This window comes from Vicia villosa, unplaced genomic scaffold (genome assembly GCF_029867415.1).
Source record: "Vicia villosa cultivar HV-30 ecotype Madison, WI unplaced genomic scaffold, Vvil1.0 ctg.001319F_1_1, whole genome shotgun sequence".
Taxonomy (NCBI): domain Eukaryota; kingdom Viridiplantae; phylum Streptophyta; class Magnoliopsida; order Fabales; family Fabaceae; genus Vicia; species Vicia villosa.
In genome coordinates this window covers 312,038-325,387 of record NW_026705573.1, presented here as the reverse complement: position 1 = coordinate 325,387, position 13,350 = coordinate 312,038, and positions in this window count along the sequence as shown.

The window sequence follows — 13,350 nt, the reverse complement described above, 5'->3', positions numbered from 1 at the left end:
GAATCTAAGAGTGATGGTTTGGGATGGAAAGAGAAAAGGAATCAGTGACTATGGTAAAGAAGAGAAGTAGAGTGAAATATGGTGTAGTACCTCGCAACGGCTTCACTTTCGAAGTTGGTGATGGAATCAGTGCGGTTTCGTGTTTTTGCGTTAGGGTTTGTGTCCCATCCTTCACCTTTCTCGATTAGCCATGGGTTATGGATTCAGAGCTTCAAAGCTTAAAACAAATTTGTGGTTAATAAAAGGGTTCAGAGAGAAAAGGGGAGGATCACACAGAGAGAGAATAGTTTTGGTGCTTTGTGGTTAATAAAATTTTGCTTCTTAAAATTGTAGAATAGTTCAATTACCCGTGTAACTTTTCAGCTCAATGAGACCTTTCAGTCCTCAATGCATCATTAAGTTGCTTAGATATTTAAACCCAATTATATTCTCAATGCAACTTTTGACATTATTTCACTTATAATAATATAAAATAATATTATATAAAATAGATTAAAAAAAAGGAAAAACCAAATAAAAAAAATGAAATCAACCAATCAAAAAGTGACACAATAGATAGCATTTAATGTCAAATGAATATGGTGGCTTTATTTATCAAAAGGACAAATTTACCCATGGAATTTGAACGGTTTTAGTTATTTAATCAGAGGACTTAAAGTGTAATTATCAGGTACTTTACTTTTTATATATTATAATAGATACCGAAAGGATTACAAAAAGGCGAGGCACAACAATCGCCTCGAAGAAAAATTACTCGCTAAATACACTTTACTCCAAATACAATCAAACTCAAAATCCAAAAAACCAACCCAATAAGCCATATTCTTCCATATTAAAGATGAAACATAACACGAAAACAAAATATGGTTCAAAAACTCTCTCTCCAACCCACAAATAGCACAATCAAATGAAGAAGAAGAAAGGGAAATTCCTCTAGAAACAAGAAGATCCTTTGTTGCCAATCTATTAATAAAACTTCTCCAACCAAATGCCTTAATCTTTAAGGGCACTTCCACTTTCCAAATAAGAGAATAAACAAAATCAAACTCATGCGCCAGACCTCTAGGAACATGGAAAAAATTAGAAAGATCATAACAACTACTTATCGTAAAAATCTTATCCGGCTCCTTGCCCCAACCGAAGTTTTCCCTAACATCCGGAACAAGCTGCACCTCGCCTAGCAGCTGTAGCAGGCGCTGCATCACAACAGCAGAATTGGGGCTGTTGTTTGTCCGAATTCCACACTCCCCCCACAACCACCTACCATTACTGCAACCCCCCATACTCGCCACCGATACATATTTTAAATTTGAAAGAAAATACGCCTCCGGAAATAAATCCCTTAAACACTTACCATCCATCCAATTTCCATGCCAAAAAGAAGTATTAAATTCGTTCCCAATAACAAATCTACAACTATCAACAAACAAGTCTTCATAGTAGCTTTTTTGCAACGATAAAATATCTGACCACCAAAGAGATTTGGAAACTCTCTTGCAATTATGACCATCATACAAAACAACATGAATAGTAATATCCTCATACCTTGCTTTTAACACCTTATACCATAATGCTTCCGAACCACACAAAATTCTCCATCTCCATTTGTTTAGGAAAGTAAGATTAAAATCTCGAATTCTACGAATTCTGAGACCTCCTTTCTCAAACGGTAAGCACAAATTATTCCAACTAACCCAATGAACTTTCAATGATGAAGTGAAGTCCATCGAAGACAACAATACTTGGTCACTTGTCGAATTTCCTCAAGGCAAGAAGGAAATTTATGTGAAGTGGGTATACAAGGTGAAGTGTAATCCCAAAGGTGAAGTGACTCGACATAAAGCAAGGCTTGTGGAGAAATTATTTCTTTAGAATGAAGGAATCGACTTCGATGAAGTTTTTGCACATTTTTCCAGGAGTAAAATAATCAGGTTGGTTATTGGTCTAGCAAACATGAACAATTGGCACATGTGTCAGACGAATGTTAAATGTGCATTCCTGAATGAACCCTTAGATGAATAAGTCTATGTTGCACAACCAATTGGATTTGTGAAACATGGCAAAGAGAGAAAGGTGTGCAGGTTGCATAAAGCCCTGTATGGACTCAAGCAAGCTCCAAGAGATTGCAATAAGAAGATCGATAATTTTTTAAGGAAAAAGGAATCTATGAAGTGCACAACTGAGCATGGAGTATATGTAAGAAGAAGCAAGAGTAAACTGCTTATATTGTGTATCTATGTTGTTGACTTGTTGATAACAAGTAGGTGCAAAAAAGAGATCGAAGACTTCAAAGGTGATCTTAGCAAGGAATTCGAAATGTCAGATCTGGGAGACATTTCATATTTTCTTGGAATCGAATTCTACAATAGTAGTAAAGGCTTGATGATGCATCGAAGAAGATATCAAGTGAAATTATCAAGAGATTTGAGATGGAAGATTGCAACTCGACTTCGATACCTGCAGAACCAAGACTGCAACTGTCTGAAGAATCAGATGAAGATATAATGTCGACCCTACCAGTAGAGAAGATTTATTGGGTCATTGAGATACCTTTGTCACACAAGGCCCAACTTAGCATACAGTGTGGGTATGGTAAGTAGATTCATGCAGGAGCCAAAGGTATCACATCTAGCAGCAACAAAGACGATACTGAGGTATATGAAAGGAACTCTCGACTATGGTATTTTGTTTCCTGCAGTTAATGAAGGAAAAGAATGCAACTTAGTGGGATACACTGATTCGAGTTGGTGTAGTGATGTTGAGGATCGAAAATCCACAACAGGTTATGTGTTTATGCCAGGTGGTGCACCAGTTGCTTAAAGTTCGAGAAAGGAACCAGTAGTGACACTATCATCATGTGAAGCGGAATACATAGCAGCTTCTCTCTGTGCATGTCAAGCAACATGGATGGTGAGTATGGTCGAAGAGATTACCGCAGAAGATCATGGAGAAATCACCATAAATATCAATAACATGTCAACTATCAATCTAGCAAAGAACCCGATAACACATGGCAGAAGCAAGCACCTTGAAATGAGGTTTCATTATCTTCGAGAGTAGGTAGCTAAAGGGAAAATGAATCTGGAACACTACAGAACTGAGAGTCAGATTACAGATATCACGACGAAGGGAGTGAAGGTCGAAATATTTAGAAGACTAAGAGCCTCGATGAATATAGATAGTTTAGACACAATGAATTAGGTGGTGTGTTAAAGTGCAATTCAAGTGTGTCAAAACTATGTATGTCGAAGTGCTTGTAGTTATCGAAATGTTGTAACTAGGTTGCTAAACACATATTCGATTTAGGTCTAAAATAGGTATTTTGGGCTTTTATATTTTGGGCTTTTGCCTTAGGGAGAAAGCAAACCTAAAACTATAAATAGAGAGTCTAACCCCTATTTTTAGATAACAATTTGTATCCACATAATTTGCAGTTGCAAGTGAATAAAGAGATTTTCCACAGTTTGTGGACAGAGAGAAACACTGCAGAAAATCATCATCTTCCTCCTTTTATTTTTGCACTCTTTAATTCACCTTTTTCTCTAAATTCTCTTTTCAGTCATTGTCAGGGGCGGACCCAGCTAGAGCTGAGGGGGTGCAACTGAACCCCCTGGATTTTGAAAATTAGTACCAATATGTCTATTATTTATCTTTTTGCACCCCCTGAATGTGTTCGGTCTGCACTCTTAAAAATGAATTTGTTCTGCAATGAATAGGTAATATCTGCAATAATGCTACTGGTATGAAGTGATGTATGCAACACTACTACTTTTTGACTACATTCACTTTTTTTTTATGGTGAACACTCCGATACCATTGAATTTAGTTGGGTACCGGTACCCTTATCCAATCAAATAATAATATTCAATGCCACATCATCTTTTTATTTTATTTTATTTTAAAAAAAATTAAAAATTAAACCAACTTACACTAAAGATCTGATACCCAACTAAAACTCATGGATACCAAAGAATTTACCTTATTTTTATTCTAAATAAACTATTTGTTGTTAATTTGTAATTCCTTGTGTCGAAGCTGTTACTCGAACACAAGGTGTGTCGAAGTGTGTAACAGTTTGTTACACATAAGTTTGTTTTAAATCTAGATAGATTTGATTTAGATTTAAAACAGATTTGATTTGATTTAGCTCCAAAATAGGTATTTTGGGATTTTATAGTTTTGGGCTTTGGCTTAGGGAGAAAGCTAACCTAAATCTATAAATATGGAGTAACCCTCATTAGTTTGTAATAAAGTCAAATAATTTGTATTCACAGAAGTTGCAGTTGCAAGTGAATAACAGAATTTCCACAGATTGCGGGCAGAGAGAAACTCTGCAGAAAATACTTTATTCTTCTCTTTTAATTTTCGCAAACCCTAATCCTACTTTTGTTCTTATTTTCCTCATTGTCATCTTTAACGATAAGGAATTACTCAAAGGTTTGAGAGTCTAATTCCAACATCTGGTATCTAGAGCTCCGGTTAATCGATTCAAGGCAAGAAGAATGGCGATGGCAATGAATCATCCGAATGGGCATTTTCCAGCAACACTACCAATTCTGAAAGTAGATAACTATGAGAATTGGTGCAAGCAGATGAAGGTTGTATTATGTTGTCAAGATCTTTGGGATCTTGTAAAAGAAGGGGTAGAACCGCTTGCAGAAGGTGCGAAGGAGGAAGAAAAGGCTGCTTATAAAGAATTGAAGAAGAAAGATTATAAAGCTCTCTTTATGATCCATCAATGTCTGAGTCCAGATAATTTTAAAAAGGTTAGTGATATAGAATCTTCAAAAGAAGCTTGGGAGATTCTTGAAAAATCTTTTGGAGGTGCAGAAAAAGTGAAAGAGGTGAGGTTACAAACTCACAAGAGAACATATGAATTGCTTCAGATGGAAGATAGCGAAAGCATAACTGATTTCTTCACTAGGATTACGAAACTAGTGAATCAAATCAAGATATGTGGAGAAGTATTAACAACAAGAGCTGTTGTCTCAAAGATTTTGAGATCTTTGGCTCCTAAGTTCGACCACATCGTGGTAGCCATAGAAGAGTCGAAGGACTTGTCGAAATTGACAAAAGAAGAGCTTCAAGGGACACTTGAATCTCATGAACAAAGAATGGCTGAAAGAGCTGCGGGCAAGTCGAAGTGCGATGTGGCTCTGCAGGCTCAGTCAGCAAACGAAAAGAAAGGCAAAGGAAGCTGGACTGGAAATAGAGGTAGAGGTGGCTACAACAATTCGACTAGTCGAAATCAGCAAGAAGGAAATTGGTCGAATCAGAGAAAACCCTCATATCAAGGCAACCAGAGAGGTGGTGCTGCAGGTAGAGGAAGAGGTGGTGGTCGAAAGCCTGACAAGAGTCACATTCAATGTTTCAAATGTCAGAAGTATGGTCATTATTCGACAGTTTGTCCAGAAAAGAATAAAAGTCAAGAAAGTGATGCAAAGCTTGCAAAACAAGAAGAAGAAGAGATGTTGCTGATGGTCACAACAAAAGATGAAGATAAATTCAAGGACCAATGGTACTTGGATTCAGGATGCTCATCACATATGTCTGGAAGGAAAGATTGGTTTGTCAACATAAAACCCTCAATAAAGAACATGGTGAAATTTGCAAATGACAATACTCTAGCAGCTGAAGGTATTGGTGATGTAATGATTACGAGGAAAGATGGAAAGAGGTCAGTAATTTCCAATGTGTTGTACATACCAGGCATGAAGAGCAACTTACTCAGCATTGGGCAGTTGGTCGAAAAGAACTACAAGGTTTCGATCGAAGATAAGATGATGAGAGTTGTCGATGCAAATGGGAGGTTAATCTTGAAGGCTCCTATGTCACAGAATAGAACCTTCAAGATCGAACTCAATGTGATGGAGCACGAGTGCCTTGCAACTGCAGCTAGCAGAGATGAATGGATATGGCACTATCGACTAGGCCATCTCAACTTCAATGACATCAAAGACTTGAAAAGAAAGAATATGGTTTCAGGACTGCCAGAAATCGACATTCCAAATGAGGTATGTGAGGAATGTGTGCAGGCAAAGCAGCACAAGAATAGCTTCAGCAAGGATGCAAGAAGCAAGTCGAAGGCAATCCTTGATGTCATATACTCTGATGTATGTGGACCAATACAGGTGGATTCGAATGGAGGTAACAAATACTTTGTTACATTCATAGATGATTTCAGTAGAAAATTATGGACTTACCTGATCAAGAAGAAAAGTGAAGTGATCGAGGTATTTGTCAAGTTCAAATCTATGGTCGAAAGACAAAGTGGTCGAAAGCTCAAGGTTTTAAGAACTGATGGTGGTGGAGAATATGTGTCGAAAGATTTCGACATGTTATGTGAGAAAGAAGGGATTGTGCATAAGGTGGTGCCACCCTACACTCCACAGCAGAATGGAACTGCAGAAAGGAAGAATCGAACCATCATGAATATGGTAAGAAGTATGTTAAAAAGCAAGCATTTACCTAAAGAATTTTGGGGAGAAGCAGTGTCGACTGCAACATACATTCTAAACAGATGTCCGACAAAGAAGCTATAAGGAATTACTCCAGAAGAATGTTGGTCTGGTGTGAAGCCTAGCTTGAGCCATCTGAAGGTATTTGGATCTATAGCACATAGACATGTGCCAGATCAGTTAAGAAGAAAACTTGATGACAAGTCGAGTCAAATGATTCTTATAGGATATCATTCGACTGGAGGATACAAGTTGTTCGACCCAGTGAACAAGCAAGTAGTGATCAGCAGGGACGTGATCATAGATGAGCTTAAAGAATGGGATTGGACTGAAAATGTCAAGAAGGATTCAGTGAGAATTCTTTATGACGAACCAGCTACTGAAGTCGAAAGAGAGGAAATTCGACAAGAAGAAGTCAGAGGTGATGCAGGCTCAGGCAGACCTCAGAGAATAAGACACATGCCTGCAAGATTGCAAGAATGTGTGATTACATCAGATGATGTAGTCAATGATGAAGGTGAGCTGGTACATTACGCTTTCTACGCAGATGTCGAACCTGTCAATACAACTGAGGCATTGAAGGATTCGAAGTGGGTGAAAGCTATGAATGAAGAATTGAAGTCCATCGAAGACAACAATACTTGGTCACTTGTCGAATTTCCTCATGGCAAGAAGGCAATTGATGTGAAGTGGGTATACAAGGTGAAGTGTAATCCCAAAGGTGAAGTGACTCGACACAAGGCAAGGCTTGTGGCGAAAGGATTTCTTCAGAAGGAAGGAATTGACTTCGATGAGGTCTTTGCACCTGTTGCCAGGATCGAAACGATCAGGTTGGTTGTTGGTATGGCGAACATGAACAATTGGCACATGTGTCAGATGGACGTTAAATGTGCATTCCTGAATGGATCCTTGGACGAAGAAGTCTATGTTACACAACCAGTTGGGTTTGTGAAACACGGCGAAGAGAGAAAAGTGTACAGACTGCATAAAGCCCTGTATGGACTGAAGCAAGCTCCAAGAGCTTAGAATAAGAAGATCGACAGTTTCCTAAGGGAGAAAGAATTTGTGAAGTGCACAACTGAACATGGGGTATATGTAAGAAGAAGCAAGAGTGAATTGCTTATACTATGTCTCTATGTCGATGACTTGTTGATAACAGGTAGCTGCAAGAAAGAGATCGAAGGCTTTAAAGGTGATCTCAGCAAGGAATTCGAAATGTCGGATTTGGGAGAAATTTCATACTTCCTTGGCATCGAATTCTACAAGAGTAGTAGAGGCTTGATGATGCATCAAAGAAGATATGCAAGTGAAATTCTCAAGAGATTTGAGATGGAAGAATGCAATTCGACTTCGACACCTGCTGAAACAAGATTGCAACTGTCGAAGAACCCAGATGAAGAGGATGTCGACCCAACCCAATACAGAAGACTTATTGGGTCATTGAGATACCTTTGTCACACAAGGCCTGACTTAGCGTACAGTGTAGGTATGATAAGTAGATTCATGCAGAAGCCAAAGGTATCACACCTAGCAGCGACGAAGAGGATACTGAGGTATCTGAAAGGAACTCTCGACTATGGCATTCTGTTTCCTGCAGCTGATGTCATACCCCAAAATTTGCCCGATCCAATTTGCGTCTATTAAAGGTATTAAAATTAAGAGTTATGGGGTTTAACATATCTATTGTTAAACCCACCCTCTTATAAAACCTTTTTAATTAAATTTAGATGTATAAATTTTGGGCCCAATCGTTTGGCCCATCTACTTTATTTATTAAGGGTTCCAATTCTATGTATTTTGCAATTTAATTTATCTTCCACTAATTATTGGTATTTTTATTTTTATCTATTGCAATTTTATTAACTAATATTTGGTTAATTAATGCTTTTATTATTAACTATTATTAGGATTTTAGTGTTATTATTAATTTTAATATTATTATTAGAATTATTATCGTCAATTAATTAATCAAAATATTTATTAAGTTAATAGAATACTTTGGACTAAATTAATTAATTAGACATAGGCCCATTGGGTATAGAAAACCCTAATGTTGAGCATTATAAAAGAAGACTCATAACCTCTCTCTTGGGGGGTCTTTTTTGGCTGCCGGCTTCAAACACAGAAACTGCCACTACACCCTTAAACCACCTTGTGACCAACATCTTCCAACATTAAAAACACCTCTCAAGCTCACTGTGAAATCTCTGCCGCAGGTATTTTTTTTTTCTTTCTCATGATTCGATTTATGCGGTAGAAGTGTTTGCTTACTTAAATTTGAATCTTTGTCGTTGCAAAGCGGAGAATGAATCATGCTTGCATGGTTGTGTTGATATTGCCATGAATGAATCATTTGTAGTAGTAAAGATCTCTTGCTAAATTTATCTCTCATTATATAGTTAGTTGCTATAAGAACAAATTTGTTGGTTATTTCCTAATATGCATGTTGACTAATCCCATGGAGTTTCATACTGTTAGAGTTTTGTTGGTTGAAAAATAGAAAACGTTGTCTGTGGTTTACTTGTTGAACGTAGAAGGTAGTCCACGTATCAGCATGTGTTTGGTCTTATTTTGTTTTTTTTTTAAAAGAAACTTATAATAATACTAATAATAATTCTATTCCATTTTATTAATTTTGAGTTAACTAATTAGGACTTGGTTAGTTTGACTCTAATTATGTTTATTTAGTTTAATTTAGTTATTAAGTCATAAGTAAAAAAATCTCTCTTCTTTTAACTCAGTTTTCGGTAATAAAAAAAACAAAAAAAATGTCTTATTTAATTTAAATATAATAATCAAGCTAATTTAGGTTTAGGGTCAATTTACTATTCGTTTTAATCGAATTAATCGATTGCGATGATTAGTAATAAAATTAATACTTTTCATTATTAATTATGTAGGATAATTAACAATCCTTCATTAATTTATTAATCGTTTTAATCAAACTAATTGGTTGCGATGATTAATAATAAAATAATTCAATTTCCAAAACAATTCAAATAAAGTTTATTTGCTAAATGGTTTTAACCAAAGCTATTGGTTACGATGATTAGCATTTCCCTTTATTCAAATTCGTTATTATTTGTAATCGAATCTATCGATTATAAGGGGTGACGATAATTAAATTATTTAAAATACGCACATTTGCTATTCGTGATAATCGAATCTATCGATTATAGTGGTTAGCAATCCTCCCTTCAATCCGTTAACCATGGTGGTCAAACCTATTGATCATCGCAACTAACGGTAACATATCAAATCAGGGTTGTACGCCCAAAACACTTAAAACACATCAAATTTCATCTCTTCAATTCTGCGATGTTCACAACTGCGATAAGGTAATTCAAAATACCTTCGAACTTCGCATTTCAAAACAATTACAAAATCATCAAACTACGATAGGCCATTCAAAAAGCCTCCAAACCATATCAAATCAAATTCAAGGCGTACAACCCTGTCCCGAACTACGTTGACTCTGATCCTCCCTAATGAGGTACGTAGGCACTTGGCAACAAGGCGAGTCCCCTTCCCTAAAATCTCAATTTTCCCCTTATTCAATTCTTTAGTTATAAAACCTTAACTTTTAGCCATAAAACTTGACCCTTAGATTCAAAGCCAATAGGAAAGGGTTGAGGGTGCCTAACACCTTCCCTCGACCCGAATATAGTATCTTACCCTGATCTCTATACTGCGTAGGGTTTCCTATTCGCCCTTCAGAATAGGTGGCGACTCTCTAAGTTAAAATTTTAGGCAGGTTGCTACAGCTGATAAGGGAAAAGAATGCAAATTAGTGGGTTACACCGACTTGAGTTGGTGTAGTGATGCTGAGGATCGAAAATCCACAGCAGGATATGTGTTTATGCTAGGTGGTGCACCAGTTGCTTGGAGTTCGAGAAAGGAACCAGTAGTGGCACTATCATCATGCGAAGCAGAGTACATAGCTGCTTCTCTTTGTGCATGTCAAGCAACGTGGATGGTGAACTTGGTCGAAGAAATAACAGGTAAAGATCATGGAGCAATTACCATGAAGATCGACAGCATATCAGCTATCAATCTGGCGAAGAACCCGATAGCACATGGTCGAAGCAAGCACATTGAAATGAGGTTCCACTATCTTCGAGAGCAGGTAGCTAAAGGGAAGATGAATTTGGAACACTGCAGAACTGAGAATCAGATTGCAGATATCATGACAAAGGGAGTGCTGGTTGAAATATTCAGAAGACTAAGAGCTATGATGAATGTAGATAGCTTAGACACAATGAATTAGATGGTGTGTTAATTTGTAATTCCTTGTGTCGAAGCTGTTACTCGAACACAAGGTGTGTCGAAGTGTGTAACAGTTTGTTACACATAAGTTTGTTTTAAATCTAGATAGATTTGATTTAGATTTAAAACAGATTTGATTTGATTTAGCTCCAAAATAGGTATTTTGGGATTTTATAGTTTTGGGCTTTGGCTTAGGGAGAAAGCTAACCTAAATCTATAAATATGGAGTAACCCTCATTAGTTTGTAATAAAGTCAAATAATTTGTATTCACAGAAGTTGCAGTTGCAAGTGAATAACAGAATTTCCACAGATTGTGGGCAGAGAGAAACTCTGCAGAAAATACTTTATTCTTCTCTTTTAATTTCCGCAAACCCTAATCCTACTTTTGTTCTTATTTTCCTCATTGTCATCTTTAACGATAAGGAATTACTCAAAGGTTTGAGAGTCTAATTCCAACATTTGTTACTATTATATTATCATTGTTATTTAAGTTTGGAATATTCTTCCGCTCTCTTGTTTTGAGCAGTAGAAATTTTCCGCTTTGTAACCTCGGGTGGAGCACCCCTTATGCTCCTTATTAATTCCATTGCCTATTAAAAAAAATCACTGTTATTTAAGAAATGTTTCATAATTGGTTATGGAAGGATAAAATTGGGAACCGACACCAAAATTGAGTAGGACAATTCCATTGGCATTTCTAGCACATTATCTATCTTATGTTATGGAAGGAAAACAATATATGCATGAAAATTTTATTAAATAATTGATTACCAGTTTATTTTTGTATGGCTCTTATATAATAATCAATTGATAAAAACAAATTTATCAGATTTAAAATGACAATTTTTTTTATAAAAAATAATAACATATTGCTTTATGTTAGAAAAATATAATAAAATTGAATTATTTAAATATTAAATAATTAAATAAAATTTTTGCACCCCCTGTTCTAGGTTCCTGGCTCCGCACTGGTCATTGGCATTGTATTTCAACCGGGCGGAGTAAACAATAATAACATTTCATTTGATTGTACTAGTATACTGTAAGACGATTTTTTTACTAATATGTCACATATATGAAAAGAATGTACTAATATGCCACAAGCTGGAAATAAAATACCAATGTGCCACTATTTTAGTAAAGGTTCGTCCAATGGTTGGGCGACCATTTGAAGCAAATTTTTTTCTAGTTGCGGTTCGGCCAACCCTTGGCCGGTCCTGTGATGAGTGTTTTTTTTTCATTTTTTATTTATTTTGAATTAATAAATAATATTTTTATATTATAAATATTAATAATTAATTATTTTATTGTGTTTTAAAAATTGGACTGAACACGTCGATTGGATAGATGAGACCGGAAATTGGAGGGGTCACTGTTTGGTGTGATTGTTAGTCCTGATATGCTATTGAACTGGTGAGAACCGACTAAAACCGATCAAATATAAATATAAATATATGTTTTTTATACGCAATTTATATCTAGCAGGATTCGAACCTGAGACTTTGAGAGGAGCACACTTAATTAATTATTAAATTATAAATATTAATAATTAATTCATTTTAATATAATATTTATTTATTATTTTAATAATATAATAAAAATATAAACAATTTATTTTTAATTTTTTTCTATTAAGATACAAAAGGTATTAAAAATGGTGTAACGTAAAAGGTATTTACACTCGTTTTTTATTTAAAAAGGGTGTAATATAGCATGTATTTACACCCGTCTGTGAATAGATATAAATTTGTTACATATTTTTCACCCGATAAATATACACCTGTTTTTTAACCGATTCTCATCAGTTCGATAGCATATCTGATCCAACAATCACACCAGACCGATGATCTCTCCAATTTCCGTTTCGGTCTCATCGATCCAATAGACCGGTTCAGTCCAATTTTTTAAACACTAAATAAAATAATTAATTATTAATATTTATTGATTCAACATAAATAAAATAAAAAACACTCTTCACATGGTCGGCCAAATGTTGGCCGAACCGCAACTAGAAAAAAAAAGCCTCAAATGGTCGTCCAACCATTGGACGAACCTTTACTAAAAAAGTGGCACATTGTTATTTTATTTCCAGCTTCTGGCATATTAGTACATTCTTTTTATATATGTGGCATATTAATAAAAAAAAATCCTGTAAGACTATTTGTTTGAGATTCTTGCCCTCATAATGATATATAGGAGTCTCATTGTAGTGGAAATCGCAAAGGAAGCTAAACAATGTTAGAATTTTTTTTTTAATATCCACATTTTTTAAAAAAATTTCAAAAATAACCATATTTTCAAATTAATTACCAAAATGTCACTTTTTTAAAAAAAATTAAACGTTGTCGCCAGAGGGGTGGCGACAACACCCAGCCCAGAAAGGAGGCGCCAGGCCCACTGGCGAATACGTTGATTGTTTATGTGTTGTCGCCACCCCCCCGGCGACAACACCCCCCTTTATTTTTTTTTCATTTTTTTTGTTGTTTTTTTTGTTGTTTTTTTTCTTAATTTTTTTTTTAATTTTTTTTATATTATTTTTTTAGCTGTTTTTTATTTTTTTTTTAAGTTGGAAAAATAATAGCAATAAATTAAAAATGACCAAATACATTAGCCATTAATCATAAT